Genomic DNA, 17,332 nt, shown 5'->3' with positions numbered 1-17,332 from the left:
CTGGACGGCTGAGTCGGTTAAGCATCTAAACTTCTGCTCAGGTCACGATCTCACAGTTCATGAGTTCGAACCCCACATCCGGCTTTGTGCTGACAGCTCGGAGCCTGGAGCCTGGTTCGGATTCTGTGTCTCCTTCTCTCTCTGCCCCTCCCCCACTCACACTCTGTCTCTGTCTCTGTCTCTCTCAAAAATAAATAAACATTAAAAAACACTTAAATGCAACGCCCGCAGGTGCATGTAGCCTGGAGGAGGGCTCAGCCTCCTCCTCTCTCAGGCAATTGTGCCCGGGAGCTTGTAGTTATTAGTCAGTTTGCAACTTCCAAAAACAATTTCCGCCCTCAGGTGTGAGCTCAGGTTGCCCGCGGAGAAGCTTTGTTATCACCCCTGGGTCTTGACCTGCAGGCCGGGGTTCCCCTTCCCTGTCATGCTCCGTCTGGTCCCTGTCATCTGATTTCTGTCAGCTGAGAGTGTGAAAAAACAATCTACGGTTTGTTTCACCTCCACACCCGTGTCAGGCCATCCTACAAACATCCTCCTCAAAGCAAGACCTTTCTTTCCCTTTCCTAGAACTCTTCTGTGAGAGCAGGCTGCTCAGTTCCACCCATCCTCTCTGAGACCGCAAACAGAGCTGAACCAGAGAACCGAGACTTATAAACAAGGGTGTAGGCCGGTGAGTGTGGTGGGGTCAGGGGAGGAGGGAAACAAGCCAGAAAAACAAAGCCCTGCAGCTTGAGGTGGAGGTGAGCAGAAAGCAGCCAGGCCTCCAAAAAAAAAAAGTGTCAAAAAACAAAACTCAGGGGCGCCTAGGGTGGCTCAGTTGGTTAAAGCCTCCGACTTCGGCTCAGGTCATGATCTCGTGGCTCATGGGTTCGAGCCTCACCTCGGGCTCTGTGCTGACAGCTGGGAGCCAGGGGCCTGCTTCGGATTCTGTGTCTCCTCTCCCTCCCCCTCCCCCGCTCACACTCTGTGTCTGTCTCTCAAAAACAAACATTAAAAAAATTAAAAAAAAAACACACAACAAAACTCAAACCTCATGTAACCGTCATGAGGTTGAAGGCTTTAAAAGTTGTTTCTGCTGCAGATTTTGGAGGCTTGTTCTCTTAGCCAGAGGCACCCGAGTGTTGCAAACCCGAATCCTTACAAGTTCAGTGTTAAGCTGTAGGGGGCAAGGGAGGCACAAGCCTGTTTCTCTGCCTTGAAGGGTCTCGGTGCTTCTGAGGACACCGCGAGGGTCACGTCTTGTGGGATGGGTGGCTCAGGCCAGCTGTCTGGGGGGCTCTCATCTCTGCCAGTGAATAAACAAGCCAATGTGGAGAACACGGGCCAGGGGTAAATGAAGGCAGAAGGCAGGTGCAACCTAAAAGGTCAACTTCCTGTCTTCTCCTATCATGGAAACCTGAGGTGGGGACGGGGCGGGGGTTTTGCTAACCACCCCGAGGGGAAAGAGAGGCCCCCAGACACCGGACGCTGGGTAGCAAGAATTCAGGGGGGTAGGATTTTTGCCTCTTCCTTCAGGGAAAGCCCTGGGGTACCCCGGCCCACCCCGCAGAAGGGGTAGCTGTGGGAGAGGTGTTGGAATGACAGGTGAATTATTTTCTTGCAAAATTTCATGAAGAGTTGTATTAGCAAAGTACACAAAAGGGGAGGCGGCAAATGCAGTGTGTGGATCAGATGGAGGGAGGCGGGAGGGGAAGGGGCGGGTGGGCTCTGTCCTCACTCCTTAGCCTAAGTGTGGCTTCATGTAAAACCCACTCAGCCAGCTGCCGGCCACACCCAGTGGTTTGGCTGTTAATTGTAGAAGAGGAGAAATGTCCCCGGTGCTGGTGGGGAACGGGGTGCCGAGCAGAGCGCCAGGCTCTGGAACAGCACTCCTCTCACTGGACACTTCCTAAACAAAAAGCTTTTGCAAACATAGTAACTATTATGATCCTAGATATTACCCGATCATAATAATTCTGTACCAGTTCCTATCTCACCCAGATAACTCCGCGAGGGGAGGGGGTTGGCGATACATGTCTGAAAAGCAAGATTCTTTCTCTTCTCTTCCTCCCTCCCTTTCCCCCCAGGAAAATCGGGGCCCTGTGTTAGCCATTGCTCACGTCTAGGATCTCCTGGTTTACTTTACGATGACAACGTTCAGCCCAGCAAGGGCACATTTCTCCTAAGAAATTTGGGAATGGATGTCACCTGGTCTTCTGAGTTCCTTCCGAGGTAAGGAAGGTCAGGGTGACCGTCCTCACTTTCTTGATTAGGGAGGAAGAGGGGGAGGGACATTTGTGACGTGGCTGAGTGGCTGCAGCAAGCCAAACGCTCCCCAAGAGCAGGCCAGTCCAGATTGCCAGGCAAGTGCTCCTACAGACCACCGCAGGGCTCCGTATAAATGAAAAGAAAATGTATTCGTGTAAAAACAAAAACAAAACGCCACGGTGCAGATATCCAATGGGCAAAGGGGACAAGGCTGGGCCAGGAGGGTTCGCAGCGCTGGGCCTGATTTCTCGGGTCTCTCATTCTCTGTGAGCTCGGCAGTCGCCCAGAACACGGTCCAGCCATACGACTCGAAGCCATAGGATCTAGGCCACATTTTCTCAGTCTTCAGTCAGCCGGTCCTACTCAACACGGAGCTCCCAGAAGGCAAAGGTCAAGTACCATCTTCGCATATTTGTTTGAGGCCTGATGGGAACCAGCGCTCCAGAGACATTTTCTAAATGAATGAGTGACTGAGCCCCGGCCGTGACCTCTCATCTGTTCGGGGAGTGGAGGCTGTAGGAGATTCCTATCAGCACAGAAATGGGGGAGTGGAACCCGGGAGAGCTGGGCGGTCGCCAGGTCCTGGGGTGGTAGGAGGTTGGGAACACCCACCCCTTTGCTCCACTGTGACCTTTATCCCAGCTCTGGTTCCTGGGTGGGGGGAGGAACCGTTATCACACAGGACCTCAGAGTGCTTTTCAGGTCTGGAAGGACTTGTGTCTCTTCCAAGTAGGTGACCCCAGGCCCTGGAGCGAGAGGGACAAATAGATGTTTTCTCATGTAAAGCAATCAGCTAATTCGTGGGTTTCACAGTTGAATAGGTGTCATGTTATCTGAAGACTACTGGAGGGCTTCTGATTTATTGACATAGATAAGGCTTCCTTCAAAGGATCCCCTTGAAAGCTGTTTAGTGAGGGATTCCAAAGCAAGGTGTTTATAACAATAATAAATGTTTTTCCACCACTTTGTCCCAGGTTTGTCTGCTCCTAGTTCTTTTTCCTGATTTCTCTCCTTTTCTAAATTTATTTTTATTATTTTTTAAGTTTATTTATTTATTTTTGAGATGGGGGCGGGGAAAGAGAATCCCAAGCAGGCTCCGTGCTGGCAGCACAGAGCCTGATGCAGGGCTCAAACTCAAGAATGGTGAGATCATGACCTGAGCCAAAATCAAGAGTCGGAGGCTTATCCAACTGAGCCACCCAGGTACCCCTTGCCTCCACTTTTTAATGCACTAAAAGAAAGCTATATAAGAGACCCTTAAGAGAGACATTTAAAACCGGTATAAGGGAAATTTCACAGTAGGGGATATTATGAAGATTGGGTGAGAAAGAGTTCAGACCTTGCTTCTTGGATGATTTTCACTGAGCCCTAGTCCACAGAACCCAGGCAGCTTTAGTAGTAATTTTTAGTTCCCCTTTCTTTATGCTTACTGGGATAAGATGGTATCTGGGAACGGAACTTGTGGTAAAGAAAACCTTGCTACAGAAGGACCCCACCCTTGCTTACCTTCCTCTGGAGCCAGTGGCAGTATGTAGTGAATGGTAACTGGGGGGCTTCCTGTATTCTGCAGTGGGCATTGCTACACCACTGTCTCCAGTGGAATGAACCAGAATACAAAATGTATGCCTCTTTTGAAATGTGATGAAGCAATACACAATTCAGAAATAGGGTGACCACATTTTCTGTACTATGTTGCACTCTTTTGCACAATGTGTAAGAACACAACGTGAGAAACCTACGAAAGAAGGAAATAGAACAAGTGAGGTTGTTGGCTGGGTAGGTTCTGTAAGGTAAAGGCAGAATACTAAACACTCCACCTAGCCAACATCCTCTTGGCTATTATTCCTGTTTCCAAACCTCTACCACTCTCCCCTCCTCCATTATTTCCCATCATCCATCCATCCATCCATCCTTCCTTCCATCCATCCATTCATCCATCCTTCCATCCATTTGCCATTTATTGGGCACCCTGTCATTCTAGCTGCTGAGAATATAGACATCAGTGCCAAGCCAGTAAAGGTTAAACCACCAGTGTTTGCTGACTTTCATAGTGCAAATACCCATACCCCGGCTGATCTCAAGCCACCAACATCATGTCATTGAACACAAAGTGGGGAAGAGATCATCAGAAGCACTCAATTATATGGTGTTTCCAACATACAGCTAAAATGGATGCCAAGAACCTCAAGTACACAGATAATGGTTAAGTTGGTCATTAGGAAGTGATAAGTTTTGAGTAGTATTAAGTTTGCTGTCAATATAATTTATTTAATTATACATTTATGTAATTTAACTTCAAATAATGGCTGTCTTAACAGCTCACGACCTTTATGAAAATTTAACAGTTGGCTCTTATGAGCAAAAATGAGTTGGCTCTAGCATACCACTGGACGGAGAGAAATAATGTATGATATCTGCTTTATGAAAGTGTTTTATCTAGAAAGTGAGAACATATACGTATGAAAGTGAGTAGTACTCCTTCAGTTGGGGAAAATGCTGGGCATAGAATTACTGGGGACGTACCGTGAGATCCCCTGAAATCACCTTTAGGAGAGGGTAGTTACTTGGACTCTATGCCAGCACCAAAGAACACAGAGCAAAGTTGGTTTGAGCACAGCAGGTGGCTCTTTCCAGGTCAATAATAGTTTCTCTCTCAGTCAGCGTCCTTAGACTCAAACATCCTGGGACAACTGTCATCTTTGGCAGGGTGTTGACTGCCGAAGGGAAAACTGCAACTTAGGAGCTTAACCCTGGACACCCCAGCAGGGCAGGGGAGGGCTGGGGGGAACAGGGACCCCTCAGTGCACAGAATCACACCTGTGGAACTGTGCATGTCTGGGCTTCAACATTGACTTCTCGTGGCAACGAGATGAACGGCATACATTGGATTAATGACATTTTCCAAGTTCCACGATTCCTGGAATCAATAGCAAAATGTATACCCTTTGGCATGAGAAAACCCCTGAGATATTTAGATAGTTTGGTGGCTGGCAAGAATTTAAGGGAGGTCCTCCAACTGTGACATATGCGGACTTGAGCAAATAGCAAAAATAAAAGAATTAAGAGTTATGGCCATTTGTATTCTGATTTGCAGAGCAGGTCATAGGGGATAGAATCTGCCATGTATACGTGTGTGTGCTTAGAGAAAAAGATGTTAGCCAAAATCTTAACAAGTGTTTATCGCCAGATGGTAATGTGTTTGCTTTTTTGCTTTTGTTTTCGGTGCCGACACCTGAGATCTGAGCTAGACGATAAATGTGGAAGGAGGATTAGCTTTTATAGATTTGCTTGCATGGTTTAATAATTTCATCTATTTCTTGTCAAAAAATTAACCAATAAATCATATCTGCCAATTGTAAAAAAAAGCAAGTAAGTTTAAAGAAGGAAACAGAAAAATCCAACTGTAATTCCAACAGCGAGAAATGCCTACTGTTAATATTTTGGTGTTTAACCTCTAGACCTTCTGCTACACGTGATGTATTTCCTTTGTACCTTCTCATCAGCCTTGGGTTAATCTGCCTCCTGACCTATGCTTCTGAGCATGGGGTGGGGGCAGAAGGCTCATAGCTCATAATGTTAAATTAGGTTTTTCAACAAAGTAGCCCCTCAGGCAGGCTCAGGCATTTGTTTTTAACCTTTCTCAGCCACTTTTCATTCCCTAAAACTATTTCACAACTTAAACCATCCTCTCTGCTGCTTACCTCCCACTTCAGAGAAAATACAGACCATCATATATGATTTTTTACTTCTGTAGGGGCCAAAGGCAGGCTAACCCAAGATGGGCCACTTTGACATGAACATCATTTTGAGTTAAAAGTAGTCCAAACCCAGAAGATTCAGGAAAAACTCTTTATCTCCCCTCAACTGCCTGCTTGTACCAGGACAAGAGCTATTAACAAAGACTCCTCTTTGCCTAAGAAACTTCTCTACATAACAGGGCACCTGTGTTTTCCAAACACTTCCCTTCACCTTCCTCCTAATGGTCTTTCTCCCCTTGGTATCCTCAGACCCCTACCCCTCTCTTCAGTTCATCTAAGCCTCATATTGCCTGACTGCCCTTGGAATTTCATTGTCTGTGTGGATTCCCCACATGTACATACACTATTGAATTTGACTTCTTCCTATTAATCTGTCTCATGTCAATTTGATTCTTACTCCAGCTAGAGGGACCCCAAAGGGCAGAGGAAATTCATCCTCCCCAACACTTCCTTCCCTTCTACCTCTAAATCTGTACCTAACTTTTCTTCCCTCTGTTTTAAATGAAAATCTACCTTTTACCCTGACCAAGTGAATGCTGTTTCTTAAAAAAAAAAAAAAAGAAAAGAAAAGAAAAAAAGAGGAAATCACAGGTTTTTTTTTTTTTTTCTGTCTTCACAGGTAATCACATCCATATTGAAAAATTCAGAAATATAAGACAGCACATGAGGGAGAAAATAAAAGTCACATGTAATTGAAACAAAAAAGACACTCAGTGCTACCATTATAAATTCCTGGTTTTTTTCCATGCATGATTGTATGTATCTGTACATTAAGTATTCTTTACACAAAGAAATTATTCTGTATATGCTATTTCATGAGTCTCCTTTTCCTCTGATAATAAATCATGAATATTTTTTACGTGATGGAAAATATTCTTCAACAATGAGACTTTAAAATAATTTTTGAAAGTTAAAAATCTGGGGCACCTGGGTAGCTCAGTCGGTTAAGCATCTGACTTTGGCTCAGGTCATGATCTCGTAGTTTGTGAGTTCAAGCCCCATGTCAGGCTCTGTGCTGACAGCTAGGATCCTGGAGCCTACACTGGATTCTGTGTCTCCCTCTCTCTCTGTTCCTCCCTAGCTTGTGTTCTGTATCTCTCTCTCCCTCGAAAATAAATAGAGATTAAAAAAATCACTTCTGTGGGTTTCTTATTTTAAAAGCAGTCAGTGTACAATAATTAGAAGATTTGTACAATAATTTGTACAATAATTAGAAGATTTAATTAAAAGGAAGAAAAACCTAGATATCTGTAATCCCATCTCTGAGATATGACCAGCTAACAAATTTTATTTAAAATTTTGATTTATTTTTTACATTTTTATATTTATTTATTTTTAATAGACAGCACAGGGGCGCCTGGGTGGCGCAGTCGGTTGGGCGTCCGACTTCAGCCAGGTCACGATCTCGCGGTCTGTGAGTTCGAGCCCCGCGTCAGGCTCTGGGCTGATGGCTCGGAGCCTGGAGCCTGTTTCCGATTCTGTGTCTCCCTCTCTCTCTGCCCCTCCCCCGTTCATGCTCTGTCTCTCTCTGTCCCAAAAATAAATAAAAAACGTTGAAAAAAAAAATTTAATAGACAGCACAAATGGGGGAGGGGCAGAGAGAGAAGGAGACAGAATCAGAAACAGGCTCCAGGCTCTGAGCTGTCAGCACAGAGCCCAACACGGGGCTCAAACTCACAAACCGTGAGATCATGACCTGAGCTGAAGTTGGACACTTAACCGACTGAGCCACCCAGGCGCCCCACATAACTTTATTTAAATCTATCTTACAAAAATAGACTCATAACCAGCTGACATAATCTTATATAAAAACTGCCTTATAAAAATAGGCTCACCCAGATATCATTCTATGTCATTTTTGATATACAAATATTACCTCATTTAATCCTCATAACACCTTATGTGGTTGCTATTACGAAGATAACCTCCATTTTCCAGATGAGGAGACTGAGGCCCAGAGAAGCTAAGAAACGTGCCCAAAGTTGCATAACAGCAAACAGCAGAACTGGGATATGGACGAAGGCAGTCTGCCTCCAGAGGTTGGTTGCTAACACCTATAGAGCTCTCAACTTACAGAGAACATCTTTCCATGTTGATAAATACCACTCTCTGTGCCATGCTTATAATGATCTACCACACCTCAAATATTGGGGTTTGCTTTCTTGTGGTTCTTTTAAGATTTTCTTTTCCAGTTAATAGTTGTATATGGAATTATTTTTGTGCTGTGAATGGATTCTCACTTCAGCTTTTTCCATATGGTTAACCAATGATCCAAGTTTTACTTATTGAATTACCTACCCTTTCTTCACTAATTTAAAAGGGTGCCTTTGTTTTTGCTTCTCTCTTTTCTTGCCTTCTTTGGAAACCTGCTTCATTTATTATCCACTATCTCCCCTGGATCTTGAAAATATGAGCTAGCTCTGAGCTAATTATACATTTTCTGGGTTAATTGATGTACTTGTTCACTTAGGAAATTTATAGGGGTTGCAACAGTGCATAAAATTTTAAAAACTTTCTCCTGGGGCTTACAGCGTGTAGCTAGATATGACACTTTTACAAAACGCTTGAATGTCACACTTACAATGTGCTGGGCACTGTTTTTAGTGACTTACAAATATTATCTCATTTAATCCTTGTAGCAAGTCTTTCAGGTAGGTACTATTTTTATCTCCATGTTTCATGTGAGAAAATGAAGCATAGAGACATTAAGTAACTTGCCCAAAGTCTCTTAGTGGATAAATGGGGAGCTGGGGAAAACTAGTAGGCAATTCCCATTTAATGCAATAGATGTTGTATATCGTGGGGGAACTACAGGGTTCTTGATGGGGCCATGAGGCTCAGGAAAGACTTTGGCCAGGAGTGGCGTACAAATGATTCCTGAAGAATGAGAAGGAGTAGGCTGGTGAAGGGAATTGGGGGTAAGAATATTTAAGCTGGAGAGGGCAGTGGTACAAAGTTCTAGAAAAGAGAGAAAGAATGTTATTTCCTAGGAGCTGAAAGAAAGGGAGAAGTGTCACTGGGAAGGAGGGTGGGGTAGGGTGGCCGGGAGGTGAGAAGTCCTAGACTTGGAAGGGTCGGTAGGAGCCCATTGTCTTGTGAGTCTCTTGAAGGAATTTTGACTGTAGTTTAAATGTTGGAGGAGACTCTGAGGGGATTTAAACAGGAGAGAGATTACTCTGTCTGCCACATGGGAGATGGGTATCAAGGGGACAAGGGTGTGGGCGGGGCAAAGTGTTAGAGGGGCCGTTCCAACAATCTGGGTGAGAAATGATGTTGCCTTCAGAGCAGTAGCAAGGGGATGGTGAGGAACAAGTGGCCTCAGGTGCTCCCTTGAAGGAATTTGGTTGGATGGGTCAAAAGGAGGGGAGTCAGTGATTATAACCTGGCTCTTGCCTCAACCAGTATGTCTCCCTGTTACCAACTATGGCTGCGATGAAAATCAGGGTAATAAATAGTCTAGACTTAATATGCAGAGAAGAAAAGATAACTTGCCTATGGTCTAATCGTTACATTCCCATGACGTCCCCCTTTAGCACTCACCAAACCCTCACTGAAGGAGGGCTGCAAAGTTTGTAAATATGGCAGGTGTTAAGAGTATCATTTCTGGTGGTAGGATAAGGCATGATTAAATAAAATTTTTTTGAAACTTTACTGAGGTATATTTCCTATACCATAATATTCACCCACTTGAAGTGGGTGGTTCAGTGGTTTTTAGTATATTCAGCGTTGTATAGTCATTACCACAATCTAATTTTAGAACATATTCAATACCTCCGAAAGAAACTCTGTACCCATTAGTAGTCACTCCCTATTCCAGGTTCCCATCCTCACCTCAGCCCAGGCAGTCATTCATCTGCTTTCTGTCTCTCGGACTTGCCTATTCTGGCCATATGACATAAAGGACGTTATAATATACAGTCTTTTGTGGTTTGCTTTTCACTTAGCATAATGTTTTCAAGGTCCACCCTTGTTAAAGCTTGCAACAGAACTTCATTCCTTTCAATGGGTGAAGAACATTCCATTGTATGGATATACCACATTTTGTTTATATATTCATCAGTTAATGATCATTTGGGTTGCTTCCGCTCTTTGGCTATTAAGCATATGCGTCCATGAACACTCATGTACAAACTTTTACACGGGCACGTGTCTTCCAAAGCCACCACACCATTTTACCTTCCCATCAGTGATGTGTGAGGGTTTTAATGTTTCCACATTCTCTTTAACACTTGTTACTGTCTGTCTGTTTTACTTTAGCCATCCTAGTGGGTGTGATGTGGTATCTTTGGGTAGTCTTGGTTTGCATTTCTCTAAGCACTAATGATGTTGAACAATTTTTCATGTGTTTTTTGGCCATTTGTAGATCTTCTGTGGGTAAATGTCTCTGCAAATTCTTTGCTCATTTTTAAATTGGGTTATTTATCTTTGTAAGGGTTCTTTATATATTGTGGATACAAGCCCCTTGACTATATTGATTTGCAAATATTTTCTCCCCTTCCATGGGCTGTGCTTTCTTAATGATGTCCTATGATACACAATATTTAAAATTGATAAAATTCAATTTGTTTACTTGTTATTTTTTTTGTTACTTATGCTTTATAAGAAACCATTGCCTAACCTAAAGTTAGGATTTGCTCCTCTGTTTTCTGCTCGAAATTTTATAGTTTCAGGTCTTACATTTAGGCTATAACCCATTTTGAGTTAATTTTTGCATATGGTGTAAAGAAGAGTTTCAGATTTATTCTTTTGATATGGATAACCAGTTGTCCCAGAACCATCTGTTGGAAAATTTCCCCACTGAATTGTCTTAGCATGCATAAGTTAAAATTTGCTCCTTATATCTTCCTTTTCCCCAAAATTACCCACCCCCCCAAAAAAGAAAACTAAGAAAGAAACAAAGGAAGAAAAAAGAAGAAAACTAAATCCATGATCCTTTTCTTTCTTTTTTTTTAATGGAAGGTGCAGTAAGTTTTGCTTGAGTTGAATTTAGCTGGGGATCTTTTCTGACACCAGATTATATCATCCCTTTTTCTTTGGCTCATTGTTGAAACAGCCAGTCTCCTCTCGAGCCCCACTGATTTAGAGTTTGTGACAGCACAACTATCTGGTGAATTTTAGCTGTATAAGTAAAGTGAAAGGCCCATAAAAATAGTTAACAATTTTCCCAAGCACTCAGATACGTGGGAGAAGTTACTCTTCCCCTGAGGCAGGAAACAAATGTAGTTTAGTTGCATGAGTTATTTGGTTATAATGCCAAATTAATTTTTTTTTTAATTTTAAGTAATCTCTATGCCCAAGGTGGGGCTTGAACTCATGACCTCTAGATCAAGAGTCACATGCTGTACTGACTGAGCCAGGCAGGCACCCCTATAATGCCAATTTTAAAAATGTTTTCAAGGCTTATGAAGAAACGCGTGATGTTTGGTATTATACATCTGCCAAATGAGACTTTAAAAATATTTAAATCATGGGGTGCTGGGATGGCTCAGTCGGTTACGCTTCTGACTTCGGCTCAGGTCATGATCTTGTGGTCTGTGAGTTCGAGCCCCATGTCGGGCTCTGTGCTGATAGCTCGGAGCCTGAAGCCTGCTTCAGATCCTGTGTCTCTGTCTCTCTCTGCCCCTCCCCTGCTCATATTCTGTCTCTTTCTCAAAAAATAATCATAAAAAAAAACCAAACTTAAATCCTTCTGATAACATTGTGGTATGGTCAAATGCCTGAGTCTTTTTTTTTAAGTAGGCTCCACACCCAGCACAGAGCCCAACACAGGGTTTGAACTCACAACCTGAGATGAAGACCTGAGCTGAGATCAAGAGTCAGACGCTGAACCAACTGGGCCACCCAGGAGTCCCAACCTCCTAAGTCTAAGAGAGGCATGATGATACGAAACATACTGTTAACATTTCCACCCAGTAACATCTTTTGGAAAATAACCGAAGGAAATATTCTAAAAGAAGGAAAAACTACAAAGATGTATTACTTATCATAGGCAAAGGTGGAAAACTATTTCAATGCCCGAAAAGCTAGAGGATGGATAAGCAAACTATGTTCTACGGGAAAAAGCTAAAGAGCTCAAAGAACCGTGGTTGTTAAGGGTGGTGTGCTAACACGTGCTGAAGTGAGCAAAATAGAATTTGCATATATACCTTGACTGAAAAGGGCATAAGGGTGGATGGGTGCTGACAAAGTTCAAAATTAATTTAGCACAATATCGACACCCGTTAGATTTATTTCCACAGCACGCACGAAGGTCTCCCTAAATGGAAAATGGAAGCTGAAACCAACTTTTCTGAGAGCCAACTCACACACCTCTGTCTTTCTGCCACGTATCTTTTTCTTAATGATTTTCCTAATTCATTGAATTCTTCTTTTTAATACCTAGGGGGGAGGGAAGCATAAGCCCTTGGAAAGAAGAAATTCAGGATTTCTCAGAAATTAGCTATTGAAATGATTATTCCCGTGGAGGGGAACCAGTGTCTTAATGAAGCATTTTTCTCTGAGGCTTGATGAGACACACTGAGAATGCATCTGCCCATAATGTGGGTTGAGGAAGAGCAAACTTTCGGTCTTGGGCATTGGGTGGGGTACTCATTTCCTGGGGCTGCCGTGAACAGAGGACCACAACTGGTGGCTTTAAACAACAGAATCTTATTTTCTCATGGTGTTAGGGGTTGGAAGTTTAAAACCGAGGGGTTAGCAGTGTTGCTTCCCGCCGAGGACTCTGAGGGAGAATCTGTTCCTTGTCACTTGCTCGCTTCTGGTGACTGCTGTCATCTTTGGTGTGCCTTGTCCTGTAGACACATCACTCTGGTCTCTGCCTGTCTGCGTCGTCTTACAAGGATGCCAGCCATATTGCATTATACGCCCACCCTACTCTTTTATGGCCTCATTTTAAATTTGCTAGTCATATTTATGATAACCTTATTTCCAAATACGGTCACAATCTGAGGTACTTTGTGTTAGGACTTCAACATATCTTTTTGTTTTTTAATGTTTATTTATTTATTTTGAGAGAGAGAGCGTGTACCTGCACACGTGCATGAGTGGGGCAGGGCACAGAGAGGAGAGGAATCCCAAGCAGGCTCTGTGCTGTCAGCACAGGGCCTGACATGGGGCTTGATCTCACGAATTGTGAGATCATGGCCCGAGCTGAAATCAAGAGCCAGATGCTTAACCGACAGAGCCACCCAGGTGCCCCTCGACATATCTTTTTAAGGGGACAAAATTCAACCCATCACTGGTGGCCTTGGGTTAACTTAATAAATGTACTGTTCTGATTAATTCCAGAGCAAAACCTAGGCTTCCCATGACAGGTCCTAGGAGGATCCACTCGGGAACAGTGGTTGGTAATGGAGAGAATGGTGTCACGATAGTGGGATACATTGCTCTCATAGACTGTTGACCTTTCTCCCTGAGAGGGAGGCCTCACTCCTGGTCGACCATGAATGTAATGGCCAAACCCAACTGATGAAGACAGAGGCTGTCGTGTGGGGGAATCTCTTGATTGTACGTTTCCACACGTTAGAGAAATTCTCCCGTCCTCATCACTCTCTCCCTCAGCCTCCTCAGTGGATGAAGAGTGACTCGACGGATGGGTGTACCAGAAAGATGGCTCTGAGCATGCTCCAACCAGCCCCTCCCTCTCTCTGGAGCCAGCTGCCTCCACGTTCTGTGTTCTTTCACATGCTAAGTTGAGCTAAGTGTGCCACGGGGAGGTCAGCGGTTGCCCCCGTGCTGCTTTTGACTGGGTGGGTGAGTCTGCCTACTTCTGAAGGGTCAAGATGAGCCTATCACTTGACTAACAGATGCAAGACCCATATCCACCCTGGCCTGTACCTATATTGGAAGCGTGTCTGCGTTTCCTGTAATATAGGTGATGTTTTGGTTTTCTTCAGCCCAGCCCTGAGTCTAAGTCACAATTGGTTCCAGGTTCGGGGTGGGGGGGGGGGGAAGAGATGCCCATCTAGGTTTCTTTGAGTTTCCAGTTGTTTCCAGATGCCCCCCCCCCCCCGTAAGAAACAGGTGTGGAACAAGGGAAGATATGGCAGGTGCGTGAAACGAGCTCATCACCTCTTCCTCTGCACAGTCGTGAGCGAGGGCAGGGTGTGCTAACACCCGCAAACGGGGCAGCGGCGAGAATAAGGGGACACTCTGTCCATTTCTAGCTGCTTTTGTGCTCATTTCTCAATCAACGCACATTTAAGGGGCTTCTGCTCTGGGCGAGGCGCCATCCCAGTCCCCGCCAGGGACACAAAGAACCGTAAGGCCAACAGGGCCCATCCTCAGCGGATTTACAGTCTTGCTGGAGAAACAGGCGCATTAAAAAAGACAAGTGACAATGCAAGACAGGATGTGGTCAGTGCCAGTGAGTTTTATGGGCAATTAAAGTGCCATAAAAATTCAGAAGAGGAAAAGAACATTTTGGGACACTTTGAACTGATAAGAAACGGGGGGGGGGGCGGTACTTGTTGGAGAGGAGAATTTTCCAGGCCAGGGGTACAGTGTGTGAAAAGGGCCCGGATTTAGAATGGTTAGGATATTTTAGTGAACAATTCGAGCAACATTTGAGTCCCTGTTGTGTGAAGAGCCAGGGACGTGGTGGACAGGCTCAGACGCCAGCCACGCAGACTGGACTTCCAGCTCAGACTCTCGTGATTGGTGTGCTCTGGGGCCAGTCACTTAACCTCTGCCCGCCTCAGTTTCCCTATCTGTGTGAGGGGTGTTGCCATAGACACTGAGGATACAGTGGTAGGGAAAGTCCAGTTTATAGCATGCTCACTGTAGGGCATAGGCTGTGTTCTAAGCCCTCTTTAAAACATTTTTTTAAATATTTATTTTTGAGAGAGATACAGTGTGAGTGGGGGAGGGGCAGAGAGAGAGGGAGACACAGAATCCGAAGCAGCCTCCAGGCTTCGAGCTGTCAGCACAGAGCCCGACGCGGGGCTCGAACTCATGTCTCTGAAGTCATAGGCTTAACCAACTGAGCCACCCAGGCACCCCTATATTGTTTTTTTTTAAAACTTTTTAATCTTATTTAATTATTTTGAGAAAGAGAGAGAGAGAATGTGAGCAGGGTAGGGACAGAGAGAGAGAATCCCAAGCAGGCTCCATGCTGTCAGCACGGAGCCTGACATGGGGCTTGAGCCCACGAAACGTGAGATCATGACCTGAGCTGAAGTTGAAGTCAGACGTGCTTTACTGCTTAACTGACTGAGCTATTCAGGTATCCCTAAGCCCTTAAAAAAATTTTTTTTAAAAAATATTTACTTATTTTTGAGAGAGAGCGTGCGAGCAGGGGAGGGGCAGAGAGAGAGGGAGACACAGAATCCAAAGCAGGCTCTAGGCTCTGAGCTGTCGGCACAGAGCCCGACGTGGGGCTTGAACTCATGAACCACGAGTCCGTGACCTGAGCCGAAGTTGGACGCTCAACCCACTGAACCACCCAGGTGCCCCACCCTAAGCCCTTTTTAAATATGAATTCATTTAATCCACAGAGTAACCCCGTGAGGCAGGTACTTTTCTTGCAAAGTGTGTTCCAGAGAGGCTAAGCACCTTGGAAGCAGAGGCAGGATATGTACTCTGGCGGGTCTGGCACCAGAAGCCGTGCTTTGAACCACTGTGCGAACTTGCCTTTGAAAGGGAGGGTTTGGTGCAGGGTGTGGGGGGGGGGGGGGGGGAGACATGTGCTGGGTAGCTCTGGTGATGACCTTCTGCGCTAGAGCGAGGAAAATAAGAACATCTCGCAACTGGAATGCTTTTCATTTACTACTCTGCTGCTTGAACAAGCTGTTTGGATTTAAAATTATAGGTTCCATGTGGCCATTGAAAGCCTTGCAGGAGAGATAAATTAAAAAAAAAAAAGAACCAATTTTTTTTCCTTATGACATAAATTGTGGGTAGAGGAGGAGGAGACAGCTTAGAGGTAAGGGGGGGGGGGGACGCGTCTCATCAGAAGGGGATGATAAGCCTGGATCAAGGGCAGAACTGACAGACGATCCTAACGGACGAACACTCGGCTCAGTAACAACGTTGAACACACTAGTCTGGGCCAGGATTAATACCAGCGCCGTGGTTCTTAAAGGACTCGACAATCACTAACTAATTAATCCGTCCCACTGGGAGGTATACTTATCATTAAAGGGAGGTAGCTGATTTCAAAGCTTCGTGCCCTCCTTTCACGGTCCAGCTTTATATTTGTTTTCCAGAGGACTATGTGTTGCCTGGAGAGCTGGGAGAAAAGAAACCTCATGCTTGTTTTCTGCAGTTGGTGTTGAGCCTGCAGCTGCTTATTCTTTAAGAAAAAGGACACCTTAACTTGTTGGGATGAGCACTGGGTGTGGTACGTAAGCGACGAATCACGGGAATCTACCCCCCAAAACCAAGAGCACCCTGTGCACTGTATGTTAGCCGATTTGACAATAAATTAAATTAAAAAAAAAAGGAAAACAAAAGAAAAAGGGCACTTTATAGCTACAACAGGAGATCGCAGATTGGCTTATGGAAAAAGGTGATCGAAATCTGGCCACGTTAGCGCTCTGAAAAGCTCTCAATGTAAAGAATGATGTAGATGTGCCCATCTTCAAGAGAGAGATTAGAAAGTCACGAGCTGTATCTGCTTGAGGATTCAAGTGCGATTCAGTGATCTGGAAATGGAAGAAGGACTCAAAATATTTTCGTTCTGATTGAGACCAGGTGGGAGAGAATTTGAGCTCTAAATCCCGCTGGGGCAGGACCGTCTAATCCTCTTTTGTTTGGTTGGTATGGAGACTTCAGCAGAGATGGCTCAGGGTTCTTCACCTCACTGTCCAAACCTACCACACGGTCAATAATTAGCACATGTGCTACGCTCAGCAACGTGAGGAAAAGACATTGCTCATTCTTTTCATAAAAATTTCAGTATCGTCTCAAATCTCAAGAATCCCAAGAACAAATGTAAAGCAAGACAGGATACTAGGTAGCCATTTATGAGACGCAGCAATGTGTACGTGCTCACGTGTGAGGCATTTTGCTGGGAAGACAAAGGATAAAAATGGCTCTGATGGAATTTGCATCGGAAGGAAAAGAAGCCAGCTGCGGAAGAGTTTTGTACAGCACGGTCCCATTTTCTGTTTTCAAAAAGGTGTATGTGTGTGTGTTTGTGAATGCACGGGGATGTCTCTGTGTACTCAACTTCCTCGGGATTCATTTACCTTCTTGGGTAAAATACCCATCTGTTGTGGAAAATTCTCACACCTTATGTTTTCTTCTTCTCAATTTTTATTTGGAAATGATTATAGATTCCCAGGGAGTTGCAGAAAACAGTACAGAGAGGTCCTATGTACCCTTCT

At 44.6% G+C, this 17,332-nt stretch overlaps 1 long non-coding RNA gene across 1 annotated transcript; it reads left to right on the top strand.

Moving 5' to 3' along the window:
- Positions 1-567: 567 nt before the first annotated feature.
- Positions 568-16,558, top strand: LOC125939421 (uncharacterized). The gene is made up of 3 exons (XR_007463047.1): positions 568-670; positions 7,944-8,044; positions 16,211-16,558. It is a non-coding gene; the product is annotated as an uncharacterized LOC125939421 (long non-coding RNA).
- The last annotated feature ends 774 nt before the right edge of the window (positions 16,559-17,332 follow it).

This window comes from Panthera uncia, assembly GCF_023721935.1.
Source record: "Panthera uncia isolate 11264 chromosome B2 unlocalized genomic scaffold, Puncia_PCG_1.0 HiC_scaffold_25, whole genome shotgun sequence".
Lineage (NCBI taxonomy): Eukaryota > Metazoa > Chordata > Mammalia > Carnivora > Felidae > Panthera > Panthera uncia.
This window is presented reverse-complemented; position numbering and strand designations above follow the sequence as displayed.